At 35.6% G+C, this 17,348-nt stretch overlaps 1 protein-coding gene and 1 pseudogene across 3 annotated transcripts in view; one reads left to right on the forward strand and one right to left on the reverse strand.

Annotated features, from left to right (window-relative positions):
* Nucleotides 1-17,348, forward strand: part of STAU2 (staufen double-stranded RNA binding protein 2) — a gene marked incomplete at its 3' end in the record, with an annotated part of 226,201 nt that overhangs the window by 159,654 nt on the left and 49,199 nt on the right. The gene's annotated exons all lie outside the window — the stretch shown is intronic.
* LOC311168225 (large ribosomal subunit protein uL18-like) overlaps nt 3,896-17,348 on the reverse strand; it is a 57,299-nt pseudogene continuing 43,846 nt past the window's right edge. Inside the window, exon 2 of the transcript in view lies at nt 3,896-4,651. The product of the transcript in view is annotated as a large ribosomal subunit protein uL18-like (transcript). The remainder of the gene's footprint in view (nt 4,652-17,348) is intronic.

Genomic DNA, 17,348 nt, shown 5'->3' on the forward strand with positions numbered 1-17,348 from the left:
ATTGTGTAAATCAGGCTCTCAAGTTTCAGTGGGAGGCAGAGGGTTGCACGGTGTCCATTTGTCAAGTTGATTGCACCGCAGTGAGGTTACATTAGCTTGTCTTTGAACAGAAGTGAAATCTTATGCGAAGCTCCACTTTCTGTCATTTACACTAACATCCATCCTCTTAAACCAAGGCCTCTGAGAAAAACAAAGCGATGGCACAATATAATCAGTCACTCAAGTTGTCTGTCATCTGTTTTCGTAAGGAAATGACTTTTAAGTCAGAGCGGAGAACTGTAGAAAATTAACAAAGGTTGTAGTAGTAAAAGTAGGTGGAATTTTTTTTTTTTAACTGCAGATGTCTTTTTGAGAAGATTTTATATGCAGAATGCCAAAAAGGATTTCCCCCCTCTCTTTCATAATGAATCTCATGAAATGTATTTCTTCTTGAACAATAGACCTACTGCTGTTAACAACTGGAGCTTTTTTGCTTAATTTGACTACATGTTAATGCTCCCAAGAAACTTTCTGTAATACTGAGTCTATAAAACTCTAGCCTCTGTGGGTCCTCTGACAATGAGCTCTCAGAACTATCTGAATTTCAGTTATGTAACAACCCATCTTGCATAGAATAAGCCTGTTTTAGGATAAATGGTACTTTAAGTGTAAATTATTGGCATTTCATTAGTTACTATTACACTTATATAATTTCTTTAAAATGATTAGTTTCTGTTAAAACCCTAACTATATTGCCAATGATGGCCAATCTAAGACTGGTGATCAAATTTGCAGGTTTTATTTCCCTAAGCCTGTTTTATGGGCTGAAACACTCAGGTCATTTGCACCCTGTCTCATTCATCATGAAGTAGTTAAACTCAGATTCTTAAACCAGGAGAGATTAGCTGACAGACAAAGGTACATTAGATTAGGCTTTTTTCAGTTTTACTTAGCTATTTATCCATCCCATTTGTGCGACATTTATAGCAAACTACATTTTTTTGGGGGGAGGTGAACTTTAAAAGAAGCAGGGAAGGAATTTTGAAACAAGAGAACATAGTCTTTTTTCAGTAATGTGATTTTTTAAATTATTTTCATTTGCTCTATCATTAATAATGAAGACCTCTAAAAAAAGAAATAAGTGATGATGTGCTTAAATGTAAAGATAGTCTCCCTTGCATTTGCTCTGTAGACATATTTATTAGTTGTGTTGTTGTTGGTTTTTAAAGAATAAATTTGAAAACAAAACCAAACCAAACCAAGCCCTTCTTCATAAGTAGTACTAAGAGCACAATCTTTTCTTAAAACTATTAGACAAAGTTGACCCATATTTTTCAGTAGTGGGGAATAAAAACTTATTTTTTAGAAAATAAAGTAAATCAATACTTATTTTAATTATTGTTAAATGCATTTTACAAAGTACCGCTGCTTTTAACCCTTTTTATCCCAACAGTTTATTAAATATTATATTACAGAGAGACTTTATTGTTTTCTTCCCTGTTGAAGCTTAGTTGAACATTTGGAATTGGTGAACTTCTGAGAAACCCAGGAGATCAATCTTGATTAGTTTATTTTTCTTAGCAAAGATTTTCATTGCTTTTTTCTTAAAGAGCATTCCTTATTTCTCCTGTCGAGGAATGAAATATTGTTATAAGCAACTCATATATGAAATAGTGAAAAATAGTTTTAAGTAACTGAATCTTTCATTGTCAATGAGGAGACCTCAGATTTAAAACACTGATCTTTAATTGCCCTTTTCCTCATATTTCTTCTCAATTTAACCTCAAGGTGATTTTTAAAGTTATGACTTAATTGGGTGGTCATTTTACCTTTGCTTTGGAGCAATTTATTACAATTTTATTTCCTTTATTACAGCTTTATTTCCATGGGCTAGCAGGGACATAAATGCTGGGTTCCTTGTGATCAAAAGCTATTTTATGATGAATGTGACTTTCTACATAGGAAATTTGAATATATTTTTATTTTTCAATAGTTAGAACACGATGCAAGTATGACATCAAAGACTGTAAGAATACAGAAAAAACATATATTGGTTTTTCATTTTAGTCTTAACCATTTTATTTAGAATTTGAAGTTATGTTTATAAATAAATGTAATTTAAAAGTTTATACTTTGTAGAAGAGTACACTGACATTTTTCCATTATGCCTTCAAGGGACAAAAGATGTTTAAGGTAAATTTTTTATTCACATATATATGTTCTCTAATATTTATTGAGTACACACTATTGGCCACAACAATGAAACTTATTTTGCCTGGTTTAAATGTTTGAACCATATAATATATATTTTGTTTACAGTCAGCTGATTTTTTCCCCAAGCAATTATGTAAGAAAATTTATATTTCAGAGTTATAGCTTCTCCCAAATATTTCATCACAATCACTTAATATAGGTTATGATTCATTATAAAACATGAATTTTTATGTTATGGGTTGCATGTAATGGAAATTAATAGTCTGACTTTCAGATGAAGTTTAACTTTACCTTTCTTGGATCATAATTTTTGTGTTTCTTTATAATATCAACCTTTTATCTAAATTAGGCTAATATGTTCTAAATTATTAAAACATTATGCAATATGTACAGTAGTGCCACAATATTGCATTGTACAGATATATGCAAAACTTTTAAGATATGCCAAGATGCCTTATATGGGAAGCTTGTAAGAAAAATAATCCTTTTTTAAATTTTAGGATGTAGCAGGATTGGGCTAGGGCTGGACATTAAACAAACAAACAAATGAGAAGATTTCCTATCTATCAAATAGAAGGGCTCTCCTGTGTGTTTATGCAAAAGGGGAGAAAAATAAATTCTTCCTCCATAATAACTGCTATGTTTGGGAGCCTCCTATATTATTACAAATCATCTTTTTACCCCTTTATTACTTTCCAGTGAGAATTAGAGTGTTTTCAGTTTGGGGAGAAAACACCAGATTCCCTCTCTTTCATACCAGTCAAGCCATATTTACCAATTTCCACTCAACATCTACAAGATATAATAATAGGCAGTGAGTCCCAAGATCCTTCCCAGAAGTAATTTCTGGGGCATCTCTCAAAAGTAAGTCTTTGCATCATTTCCCTAAGTTACCTAAAATAGTCTTGGCAGTCTGATGGGCAAGAATGTTCTTAACTATGGCTCCATTAAAAGCATTCTGTGCTTGGATGATACCACAGTTAAGAAGAAGGGAGCTTTTGAATTTACTACCCCTTCCAGTTTTAAGGGTCCAGTGACCAATGAGAAAGGGAAATTCTGAAATATTGGCTATGGCTTTCTCTTGCCATTGTAAGAGTATTTTTTCTTATATTTCTAGCTTAAAGCAACCATTTTAAAAGCAGATAACAAGAATTAATATTTTTCAGGAAAAAATGATCAAAAAAGGATTTTCTATTATTAGAAGTCAAGTTTGATAAAATAACTGTTTTACTTTTTAAGCAAATACCTATTTGATAATATACAAAACCAGATTTTAGTTCAATTCATGACATCAATTCCTGGCATATAAAAGTTGTTAATGTTTCTCTCTATATTTTGAGTTACCAGGAAAGGAAGTAATATGGAGTAAAGAAAACAACATCGAACTATTTAAGCGCTCACTTATTTGAAATAAGTCACACAGGAAATTATTGATGAGAAGAGATATACTAATAATAAAAATTTGAAAGGATTTATTTTGTTTGGTCATTAAGTTTATTTTTATCTTTTGGTTTACTAGCTCTCAGCAACCTGCTCCTCAGCTCCGAGGAAGCTTGTTGTTATCTGAACTACCTGATCTTTCTTTTGTGCAAGAGACATTTTGGGGGGGACAGTTCTACCTCTTCTTTTTGACTTTTTTAGACTCTTCTCATGGAGTAGATTCTCTTATATGTCTTATACATTTCTTCCATCATGTCTAGACTTATGCTCTTCCTATGTATTCAGAGAATTGTTTCTTATAAGCATCTTCATCTTCTTCCACTAAGTAACACTTGTAATCTGCAACATTCTGACCAAGGATGTGCTTCTGAATTCCTGGCTTCCTGGTACTGTGAGAAATAGACAAGTCTCCATCCAGAAATTCATCTAGGACCCCCAAAACCTTATTTCCAATAGTAGTTCTGGCAAATCCTTTATCCAAGTAGCAGGTGAAGGCACAAGGTTTACCATCAGTGCTTTCCACATTATTTTCATCTTCAGTCACTTCAATTAGGTTTTCATAAGTCTTGTGCATGCCAAACCTATTGAGAAGCCTGTGGGCCAGCAGCAGATCAATGTAATATGCTGAGGCATAATTTGGGAGTTCATGAGCATAATCTCTACAAACTGTCATTTCTTCTTCTGTGTGGGCATAAGCAGTCTAAAAAATTATCTCTCTGTTGGTTGCATGAACTGTCATCCTGTGTTTCAGTACGTTGTACCTATTTTTATCCAGGATTACCAAGCATTTCTGAGCAAAGCAATTAGTTTTATCCTCTCACCTTCTAAATTTCACTGGGTATCTCTTGAAGTATGCCTTATTCTTGACAACTTTAACAAACCCTATGCTGCAGAAAAAAGATCTGCTTCTGTGGGAATCTAAAATTAAAATTTCCACATTTACTTTTAATCTGTTTAAGTTACTTTTCAATTTACTTATATGTTCAACAAAAATTTGAGTGTTTGCAAATGGCAGACCCTGGAGATTCAGTAGCTATTCAGAACACATGGTTCCTGTGCTCCTTGAGCTTGTGTAATTAATAAGAAAAAAGACAATGTTCTAGTATTTAGTTGACATATTTTTAGGTTCGTTGTTTATAGAAAGAAACCTTGCCTCCATTTCCTTCTCCCACCCCCATCCCCAGTCCGTACTCCTTAAGACTCCAAGATCCAGAAAGGTGTACCCTGAACTTTCTTGTTAGCCTTTATCCCATAGTCACTCTTTGACTTTGGCCAAGTGGCCTAATTTTTCTTCTGCTTTCCTCACACTTTTCTTGTTTTTTCATCATTCTGGACAGCATTCTGTCTTTTTTCTATCCCAGTTATATTAGTTCTTGAAATCCCATTGGCCAGCTGGTTCAGATCTCTCCCTTTGCTGAATCTTCATTCACTAGTGCCACTTGGTATTTAATTTTTAATTTCTTAAGGCAGAGTATTTTCTTTTAAATTGCAAGATTGTGCCTACAAATAGGCAATGTCTATATGTTATATTAAACTGAATGATAGTTTCAGGACAAAGGGTCATTTTGAAAGCTTAGAGATACAGTTTTCTAAGAGGGTAAGCAAAACAAAGCAACAGTAAAAGAAAAACTGCCTGTAATACCAGTTGGTAGTGTTGAGGACCACATCCTGAGTTCAAATAAGGGGGACTGCTCTAGCTGTGCCAGCTGCCATGCTCCTTTTTGTCCATGAAATTAGAATATGTCCTTCTGAATTTGGCCTTGGAAAAAGGATGAAGTATTATTATGATGTAAAATTACTAAATAATTAATAAGGCATGAAAAAAGTAAATACCTTAAAGTTATTTCTTTTACTTTTTGTCATGGCCAGTTATCAATCCTTATTTTGTTAGAGAAAACTTTGTAGGCAATCTGAACTAGCCTCCAGTATGCCCAGTTTTGAGTTTTTAATTGCCATTTAGAATTGAGTGAGAGTCATGCTGTGAGTTAGAGCCGAACTAGGAGTCACAGGTTGGTCATTTCTTCTAATGTATAGCAGGAGCCAGAAACAGAAAAAATGGGAACCTTTTCTGTAATTTGGGTGTTGGTAAACAAGACTAAAATCCTTCTTTGGAATTAAGATGCATTTTTATTAAGTATATATAAGTAACACTCTTTCACTGTAGGTAATAGATGAGTTTGGTAAAACATCATTTAAACAGTATGTGGGAATTCATGTAACAAAGCCATTGACTGTGCAAGATTTCCAGTGTTTCATTTCGGTATCAGAAAGAATGTTTTAAAGATTGTGACTATCCAAATTTATCCGCTGATCTCTGTTTCATTATAAAATTACTTGTAATAGAAATACAAGATCTGAACCTTGTCTTTTAATATTTCAAGGATGTTAACTTGAACTAGATTCCAGTGCCCTGTAGCAGTTCTAGAAGCAGTTTCAACACAATGACTTCTTCCATACTCCCAAACTCATAAATAACAAATTTTTAAAATTGTTTTTATATCTAGTCATTATGCTGGCTTCTAAAATCTTATCTTTTATTAGTAATATCCAAAGGGACCTACTGATAGGAACATAGGGACTTGATGAGCTCATGGTCATTGTCATCCCTGTCTTTGCATGAAATGTAGTTTTAAAGATTGTTGTTGACACTAAGAGTGAACACTTATCACATCTTAACATGAGACTACTCCAGGCACGACTATACTTTTCCTCGTGAAAATGCTCCCTTGCTGACGCCATGGCTGAAACAAAATCCTTAGCATTTAAAAGAAAAGAGCTAGTAAGAGCAGTGACTCTGTAAACATCACTTCAGTCAAACTCTGATACCAAATATAGCATTATGTTAGATGCATGTAGGCATGGCCTCAGAATGTCCCACACAGTTAATCTCTAAGTCCTGCATATCAATCACACCTCCTTCACATACCTGGCCTGGAGCCTTAATGGAATTCCTCCTCGTTATTTCAGTGATAGCTTACTTCCTCTGTTTTTCCAATTGGCTGCTCATTGTGCCAACTTCTTCAAGGAGCATTTTCTTACCTAAGCAACATTGTAATGTTGTAATATATGCTGACAGTTCATTTATATAGCCGTTCTTGTTCCAAATGTTTTTATGTTCAATTACTGAAATTTAATCATCAGAAGAGATTGAATTTTCTCTAGATCATGCAGCTTTGCTTAAATGTTAAGTTAATAGTACATTACAGAAATATAAGATTTCAAAGGCTTAAAAATTCAATATCAAGAAAATTCATTAAGCTTTGTAGTGATCACCTATGATATCATAGATAAGAGCTGTGTAAATGGTTACATATAAATCACATTTTTTAAGAGGAGTTAATTTGAAATTACCACAAACCTAGTCAACGATTGCTCATGATTTTCTCGGCAATTTGTGAAGGTTTACATCTCTTTTGATTTTCCTCAAGTTCTTGTGGGCATGCTTTTGTTTTTCTTTTATAACCTCCTCTCTCTCTAAAGTTATGCTGTTACAATTCCTTCAAGCCAGGTGATTCTTTTTAATTTTTTATCACATGTTGAAAACACCTTTTCTATAACTCCATTTTTATGCTTCATAGAAATAGAGACCAAAGACAAAAGACCAAACCACTTTTCTCCAAAGTGTCTCTTGTTTTAGATTTTCAAAGTCTGCTACTGACCATTGATTACTCTGCCTGTAGGATTTTCCTTGCTTTTTTTTCTCTCTCAGTTTCTTGTGCAAGATACAAAGCAAATATTAAATAATATCTTTGGTTCTGAGACAAGGAAATTAGAGAAGGTATGGGAACTCTATTTGTCATTCTTGGTAGAGAAAATCACCAATTAAGCTATTCTAGTTGGCTAAATGGCATCCATACTTTTATCTGAACCTTGGAGTAAGTACAACATAGTTTGATTCTCATTTCCTCGTGTGATCCTGAAAATGAAGTTCTTAAGTTTGAATCAATTAACAAATATATGTAAAAATATTATAATACTTAATTATACTATATGATAAAATTCTATTCTGCAATTTGTGGTTCTTGATCTTACTGTGAAAAAATATTTTAAAGTAGTATCTATTGTTTATAATCCAAATAAAAATCTCCTGTTGAAAATAAAGCTTAAGTACATTTAATACAAATATACTCTCCAGTCCATACTAAATGAAAGGCAATATACTAAAATGACTACTGTTTTGAAAGAGTTTGGCTTAGGTATTTGTGTGAGAGTGAGTGTTTTCACATGTAGTCCGTTTACAAAGTGCCAAGGCAAGGACTGACTTCGATTTTCTTTGGATTCCTTTCATACCTAGAAATACATTTTGTACACTGAAATAAACCAACTTGTCAACTGCTTAAATGCCTATTAAATTTTTGAGCTAAAAAAATAACTTGTTTTAGAACATGAGTCTTTTTCTTTATACTTTATGTATTGAAATTTTAACTAGTAGCTATGGTGATCTCAGTGGGAATTCTCCAGGATTTGGAATCAAGGAGTAATCTGCCAGCTCATCTGTAGACTTGCAGGGTTATGACCACAGCCAGTTGCCCTACATGTTTATAATGAGGAGTGTAATACCTGCCTGGCAAGGCAATAGTGGGAAGTCAGTGAGACAATATGCATAAAGAACCTAGAGCAGCCCCATGCCTGAGAGGAGTGTTAAATATCATACAGACAAACAGCAGCAGCAAGACGAAACTCTCCAGGTATAAAAGCACATTTACATAAAAGGAAGAAGAATCCCACCTGTATGGGATAGCACTCAAAGACTATACACAGACTAACTGCACAGTAGGAAAACATTGATCAGAAAGTGGCCTACCTGCTGTACTAAACATAAAGGAAAACAAAAGTCTTGCCTGATAGAGTTGTTTTAAAAGGGGGGAATTTTTGAGCCATACCTAACTTTGATTCACCCCCAAGATGTAGTAGTCACAAGCAGTGAAAATTCATTATAATGTTTCCACAGCAGTGTTTTCTACCTTCAAAAATTATGGCTAAAAACTCAAAGCAATCAGTGTTTTCTCATGCTTCTGAAATAGTCTATTTAAAACAAATTTTAGTTCTTTGTATAGCTTTAAAATCTGATATTAACTCTATTCAAGAGTGTTGCAACTGTAGTATAAAATCTGTCCAAAGATGGGCCTTGATTGGAGCTACATTATGAAAATGTGGAGTTGCAGAAAAAGCCCTCTAACTAGAGAGAAGTTTTAGTTTATACAGTTCACCCTCAAAAGAGACATTGTTTTTTTCGTTTGTTTTTGCTAGGAGAAGATGCTAGAAGGGACTCTAGGTGGTGACTCTTAAGCTGCCACATGCCTCAAAATTACCAGGTGTATTTGGGAGAACAGATTTTACTATCCTAGAATTTCTGATTGTGTGGGCCTGGAGTAGGGCCTGAGAATTTGAATTCTTAACAAGTTCTCAAGTGACTCTGATGCTCCTAGTCTGTATCTCACTGCACTGCTCCAGAGGTCATGTTGTCAACCATTCAGAACTTGTTAATGTATCAATGTTAGGATTTTTGTCAGATATTTTGTAGCGATATGTTCTATATTCTTTGCACTCAATGATATTCAAAGGAAAACAAACACAAAAAAGCTGGTGACTTTATTAAGATGAGTTAGATTTAGAGAAAAGAATATTATCAGGGATAAAAAGGATCATTTCATTATAATAGAGACCAATTCATCGAGAGGACATAATCCTCAATGTTATATACCTATTAACAGAGCTTCAAAATATATGAAGCAAAACCTGAGAGAAATGCAAGGAGAAATAGACAAATTATGGTTCTAGTCAGAGATTTCAGCATTCCTCAATAATTGAGAAAACAAGTAGACAAAAAATCAGGCTATAGACTACTTGAACACTGAATCAACCAATTTGGCATTTATAGAACACCCCACAAAACATTATACACATTCTTTTCAAATACATATGGAATTCACTATTCAGACCCTCTTCTGGGCCATAGCACAGACCTTAATAAATTGAAAGGTATCCAAATCATACAAACTATTTTCTCTAAAATTATAGGATTAAATGAAAAATCAATAACTATATTATACATGGAAAACCTCCAATATTTGAAAGCTAAAAATCAAACTCCTATGTAGTAGATCATCAAAGGAGAGATCACAAGGGAAATTAGATCATATGTTGAATTGAATAAAAATGAAAATACAACCTATTAAAATTTGTGAGCTAAGCTAAAGCAGTATTTATAGGAAAATTTATAGTATTAAGTGAAAGGACAGTGACCTCAGATTCCACCTCAAATAATTAAAACATGGTGGGCTAAACAAGAAGAACAAAGTAAGAAGAAGTAGAGAAACAACAAAGAGCAGAAATCCATGAAATAATAAATATAATAAGAATTGAGAGAATTTGTGAAATCAAATTTGGTTCTTTAAGATCAATAAAATTGATAATCCTCTAACGGGGATAGTGGTCAGGACAATCAGAGAACAGACATATTTTCATTACCAGGAATAGGAGGTAATATCACTTCTGATTCTACAAATATTAAAAGAATAATAAGGGAATATTATGAACAGCTTTGTGCCAATAAATTCAACAATTTACATGAAATGGACAAATTCTGGGAAAGAAAGGACATTCTAAAATGTTACTACTGGTAGAAATTTCTGTTCTTAAATTGGAATGTAGGGTTGTCAGGGAAGAAATTTTATATCTCCTTTGAGCAGAAAACAACTAATAAAGCTGACTATTCAATAGACCCAAAGAAATACAAGAGCCCTTGCTTTACTGCACAGATTGTGACTTCACCTGATCTTACAACTGCATCTGTGCTTTGTAACAGTTGGCCCTGTTTTCCATTTACACTGCCCTAAAACTTTTGTTCAGAAAGTGGTTACTCTTCTCTTTAATGTGGTATACAAATATGATGATACTATTTCCCAGAAATGTGCTTTTGTTTGCTATTAGAAAGATTAGAAAATAAAGTCAAGCTACACAGATATGAAACAGAACTAAAGGACAAAGAGATGGAAAATAGAAATAGGAAAACAAAAGGAAGTCCTAACACCTAGGTATTATGGGTTTCAGAAATAGGGTACAGAGAAGAAAGGACAGGTGTTTCCATATTGAAAAAAAATTTGAGTGCTCTGTGAAGCATGAAACTAGCTCCCCAACAAAGCATATCCTTGTGAAACCTCCTAACCTTGACTATAAGGAGAAGACTGGACAAAAACAGAAATCACATCTAAAGTATCAGGGATCCAAATGGCTTTGGGCTTTACAAAAGGCAAGAAGCATGCCTTCAGAATGCTGAAGGAAAAAAATCACCAGCTAGAATTCTATTCCAACCCAAACTATTCAGCAGTAATGAATGAATAAAATAACGATATTGTGAGATACAAAAGTCCCAAAATCTTTACCTCCTATATGCCCTTTTTCTCAAAAATCTACTTGAAAATGTTTTCTCTATCAAAATGAAGGAAAGAGCAAGATAGGAAAAAGATCTGATGCAGAACCAAGGAAGAGGCAATCTCCATGAGGAAGGTGAAGAGTAATCCTGGGGCATATTGTGCACAATACTGACAGGAGCAGTTTCATTTAAGACTAGACATGATGACTGTTGTCATCACCAGGATCCCCACTGGGAGTACACAGTCTTTTCAACCTGAGGACATTATGCCAGGTAAATCTGGTCCAGATTTTTGTCTGTATTTTCTTTTCTTGATAACATACCAGTGAAGTTCCTACTTTCTATGTCATTTTTCCCAATGATCTGAGAATACTCTTTTTACTTCCATCATTATGTTCTCTGAGATGGAGGTAGGACATGGTGAGCTTAAAAAGCAGATGATGTGAATGACAAAAAAAAAACCAAATAGTCTGATTTCATAATCAAAAAACTCGCCTAGATATTTCTTCAAAGAAGATATCCAAATGGCAAATAAACATATGAAAAGATGTTCAACATTGCAAAACATTAGGAAAATGAAAACCATAATTACAATGAAACAACACTTCATTTTCATTAGAATGACTATTATAAAAAACATGGAAAATAAAGTGTTAGCAAAGATATAAAATGATTGGAACCCTTGTGCACTGTTGTTGGAAATGTAAAATGAATGATGTAGCTACTGTGAAAAACAGGCTAGCATTTCCTCTAAAAATATAACAGAATTACTACATGATCCAGCAATTCCACTTCTGGATGTAGACCCCAAATAATTGGAAGCAAGGATTCAAAGAGTTATTTGTACATCCATGTTCATAACAACATTATTCATAAAGGTCAGAATGTGGAAACAACCAAGTGTCCATTGACAGGATGAATTGAAAAAAATGTGGCATGTACATATCATGGAATCTAATTCAGCCTTAAAAAGCTAGGAAATTCCAGCACATGCTACAACATGGATGAATCTTGAAAACATCCCAAGTGAAATAAACTTGCCTCAAAAAGACAAAATACTGTGTGATTCTACACAGATGAAATATCTACCTTCAAAGAGACATAAAATAGAATGGTGTGGGCCTCCCCGGTGGTGCAGCGGTTGAGCGCTGGGTTGCGAAGCTGCCTGCAGCCTCTGCAGCACTGGTTCGATTCCCCGCCACCGGGTGAGGGTCCCACATGGTGCGCAGACCTCTCCTGCCGCCCGCTGCTCCCCTCAGCAGTGTACTTTGTCAGTCTGTTCCCCTCTCTGGCTCTGGTGAATTCTCTCACCCTCCCGCGCTTCTGACTGTACCCCAGTGCTTGTATAAACAAACAAACAAACAAATAATTAAATAAATATTTAAAAAAAACCGTAGAATGGTGATTGCCAGGGACTGGGAGTATAGAGTTTCATTTGGCAAAGAAGAAAGTTCTAGAGATGAATGGTGGTGATGGTAACACAAGAATGTGAATGAACATGATGCTGCTGAGCTTCTGTATAGAAGATACGGAGCACTTGGTGCCTGACACAGCCTGCCCAATGTATGGTTCTTGGGTGGCACTGTGGCTATGATAACAGCCCAGAGACAGCGAGACCTTGTTGGACTTGCTCAGCTGCTATCCAGCTTCTCCAGTAAAGGTTCTTTTAAATGTCAAAGAATCCGAATTCAGAGTAGGGCCCTGTCGATTCTCTCTCTCTTGGCCCTCCATGTGCTAACAGCAATATTGCTCTTTCCCTAGACAGCTGAGTATACTCTTGCTATGCATTTTTCCAATACTAAATGCAGGGGTTGTTTAGGTGGAATTATGTAGATGGTAAAGCTCTGAACAAAAACAAAGGAATGATTGTCACAAAAAAGAGTGACACCATGACACCATAGGAAAGGAATGGGAGACCATTGCAGGGGAGGATTTTAGGGCTTTCAAGGCACTTGTCATATTCTGTTACTTAACCTGGGAGGTGGTTACATATATTTTTTTAATTTTTAAATTAAATTGTACAAATACACTCCAGTATGGATTGTACTTTTCATAACAAGAATTTAAATAATTTTACAATAATTACAATAATGTTTAAAATGATACCAGAGTGTAAGTAGCAGCTAGTATGGCATACACCTACATTTAGGATGGTGGCTTTACTTTTCAATATTGAATTGAATTTCTTTGAATTTTGAATTTCTTCCTCTTCTGAGTCCATGTTCTAGTATACTTCATAATTTTTTTTTTGGCAGTAATTGCTCCAATTTGTCTATTTGTAAGCAAAGTCACAACTTTGCTGTCCTACGTATGAATCTCACATATTTGGTGTTTATTTGGTAACAGGGACTTCTTTTTTTCTTTTTAAGATTTATTTATGCATACAAGAACTGGGGGTACAGGCCAGAGGTGCAGGGGCCGGGGGGTGAGAGAATTAACCAGAGACAGAGTGGGGAGCAGAATGGGCAGACTGACTGAAACACACTGCTGAGGGGAGCAGCGTGCGGGACAGGAGAGATTGCCATGTGGGTTGTTCCCTGGCTGGCTGGCGGAGGATCTAACTCAGAGGCTGCGGATTGCTTCATAGTGCTGTGCTTAACCCCTTGTGCCACCAGGGAGGCCCAAGGACTTCTTAAATTAAACAATTAAACTTGAATTTGCGATTACAGTCTCTCGTAAGTATTACCTGTAATGCAAATGACATTTGTAACTTATTACTGCAGACACTTTTAGATAATTGATCTCGTGCACATAGACATCCCATGATTTTATGTTAATTCTAGATACTTAGACTTTGGGGCTCTTATAGATTAGACCTTCCTTTCTCTATCTGCTTTGTGCATGTCCTTTCTGAATGCAGACTATTCGTATCATATTGGCAGCATACTCTCTGGTGCATGTGTCTGTACTCAGGCTTGAAATTCATTTGTTCATTTATGTCTCATCTTTCATTAGGTTGTGAGCAACTTAAGAGCAAATATCATGCTTTGTTCCTTATCTTTTCATTACAAAATCACCTTTGTTAGATGTTGGACAAATAAGAAATACTGTATTTCAAGCAGAAAGAACAGCATGAATGAAACCAGAGAGACGTGAAGACATGTTCAGGGAGCGGAACTGGTCCAGCATAGAGCACTGAGGGGATGGACTGGTGGAGAAAAGTGGGAACAAGGCTGGAAGAGGAGGCTGAGGGGCGATAGTAACCATCCTTGAGTGACACATTTAGAAATTTGTACTCGATTCTATAGGCAGTGTTTCACAGCAGAAGATTTTAAGTCAGACGTGGCATATGGATCCATGTTTTAGAAAACTGATTGTTTCAACATCTGTCTATGTTAGATGAAGAGAAGGGAAAGATTTGGGACAGAGAGACTGGTAAGGAGGCTGACTGGAGCAGTAAAAGGAAAGATATATTGACCCTGTGTGGGTTGCCTTTTTCCCCCGAAACCATTCACTTTATTGTTTCTATGTTCCTAAAGATATTTTGAGGGAGATGTAATGGATGTGAAACTTTTCAGACACTTTGGAGTATGACATTTTATTTCTAGTATGCATAGCAAAGTGTTCTTTATAGCACTACACACACACGTACATTTATGTGTGTATATATTATGTATGTGTTTGTGTATGTGTATAATATTTTTAAATATCTGTACTAGAAGATGTCCTGTTCAAAGTTTGGATAAGTGTCATTATCTGTCAAACTTAAGAAATCTGAAAACTGATTTTCTTAAGTGCTTCTTTTACCCAGTTCTCCATCATACTATAATTTCCATTTTTTTATCATGCATCTTCCCACAAGTTTTTTTTTTAAAGATTTATTTATTTATACAAGAATGGGGGGATACGCCAGAGGCACGGGAGGGTGAGAGAATTCACCAGAGACGGAACGGGCAACAGAACAGGCAGATGGACCAAAGACACTGCTGAGGGGAGCAGTAGTCGTGACAGGAGATATCTGCCATGCTGCGTGGGTATCTCCCTGGTCTGATGGAAATCGAACCCGCGCTGCAGAGGCTGCAGACAGCTTCACAGCCCTGCACTCAACCTGCTGCGCCACCAGGGAGACCCTTCCCACAAGTTTTAATGATTTCCCTGTGTGTGTGTATGTTTGTGTGCACTGCATGTGAGTTGCAGTGAAAAGAGGTAAGGCAGGATGGGAGCGATGAGGGAGGAGAGAAAGAAGTGGAAGGAGCAGCTGGAGGAATTCCATCCTCAGACCCCAGTATGCAGGTTCTTGGGTAATGCTAATCCTCGATGTACCATACTGATGAACTGTTTTATAATTTGACTCAGAAATAATCTGTCTAAAATTCAAACCATCTATAAAATTAAAGAGCAATGCGGGAAATTTGAACACTGGCTGATATTTTGCTGGTAGTAAGAAATTATAGTAACCTTTTCTAGGTATGATAATGGTGTTATCACGGAATTTTTAGAAAGTGTTCTTATGTTTTGGAGATTCATACTAAAATATTTACCAGTGAAATTACTTAAGTTAATCCAGGAGTTGGGGAAGAGGGTAAAATTGTACATGAAAGAAGATTGGCCATGAGTTGGCAATTGTTGAAGCTGGGGCGTGGAGGTTTCTTAAACGGACTGACAGGTCTCTCAACTATTTTTTTCATATCAATTTTTTCACAATAAATCCTTCTGGAAAAAGAAAGAAACGAGGTTCAGGAAAATTATTCAGCTACCCAAGCTCACAAGGCTTTGATTAATATCAAATATGCTCCAGTCCATTAATTTCAACCATCTGTCTGTCTCTCTAATCAGCTCATCTATCTACCTGTCTATAGGTCTTGATATATTTTAAAAAAAAAAGATTTCAAGTGACTTTAAAAAATTCTCAGTGATTATCTTTTAGCTGAAGGAATTAAGGATAGGACTTAAAAACCCATACAGAGGTGAGAATTACAAAATGCATGCCCTAAGTTTCTGTATATTTACTGGTGATGCATCATGGGTTTGTCCATTAACTTCTTGGCAGCCCTTCTAATAAAAAGAGTATGATCAGTTTGTAGATCTAGCTACTGGTGACTTTAAATGTGCTTATGTAAATGGCTTTTATTGCTCTATCTTAAGATCTATTATTTGCAAGATACGGGAAAGTGAAAGGAAAGAAAAACTAACATGTAGACCATTTACTATGTGTCAAGTATTATGCTAATGCTCATACACATTGTTGTTAATCTTTACAACCTTTGTTCTGTTAGTTAGCCCTGTTAATAATATTCTTATTTGCATTTGCTTTAGAAAATGTCTTTTTCCCCCCTAACTTGGCCCCAATCTGGGCCGTTGCAAATTCCTTATGTACTTACTGTATTTCCTTACTACCAAAAATGAATATACTTATACATACAAAATATGAGTATGAAATTTTAGTGATAACTTTTAATATCAGAAAATAGGTATTTGACCAGAATTAGTTTGTAGGTAAAAATTTCTAGAAAAAATATTATCCAAATTGTGCTTATTCTCCATGTTTTTAACCTTGTATCTCCACATGTAATGACCTAATCATTTTCTTCTGCCTTCAGAACTGCTATTGCTCTGGTATTCCTTGCCTCAGAGAAGGGCATCAAGACTTACCCAGTTGCCTAAAGCAGACACCTCAGCAACCCAGGTTACATATCTGACACTTCCTCACTGAACTCTTGTTCTTTTCAATATCCTGGTATCCACCTACAGAACTTCTGTCCATCCTCACCAGCCCCACCCTCGGTTGAATACCTGCACCATTAGCCCGTCTGTTGTAACTGTTCTGTACTCAAGGCTGTCACCCTCTAATCCTTTCCTCACAGCAGTCAAATTGAGCTTCCAGAGTGCAAGTCTGTTTGTATCCATCCTCCACTTAACTATTTTTTAAAAAGTGATCTTTAATTTTTTTGGACTGTAGCTTACAATAGAAATAAATTTAACGTAGGCCTCCCTGGTGGTGCAAGGTTAAGACATAACCTGTGAAGCTGTCCGCAGCCTCTGCTGCACAATTTCGATCCCTGGCCAGGGAGCTACCCATATGGTGCAGCAGACCTCTCCTGACTCTCCCGCTGCTCTCCTCAGCAGTGTATTTCAGTCAGTCTGCCTGTTCTGTTCCCCACTCTGTCTCTGGTGAATCCTCTCACCCCCTACACCTCTGGCCTGTACCTCAGTTCTTGTATGCATAAATAAATAAATCTTAAAAAAATATTTTTAAAGAGATAAATTTAATGTTATAATCCAATAGACACACACTCACAAGTAAACAAGTCTTATGTTTTTTATTCTGTCCTATACCATCTTCTAGTTTGATCTTTTTTGTTGAAAAGTAAGACTGGTTGAAAACTGTGAAATTTATTTT

This window comes from Talpa europaea (assembly GCF_964194135.1).
Source record: "Talpa europaea genome assembly, chromosome: 3".
Classification (NCBI taxonomy): Eukaryota; Metazoa; Chordata; class Mammalia; order Eulipotyphla; family Talpidae; genus Talpa; species Talpa europaea.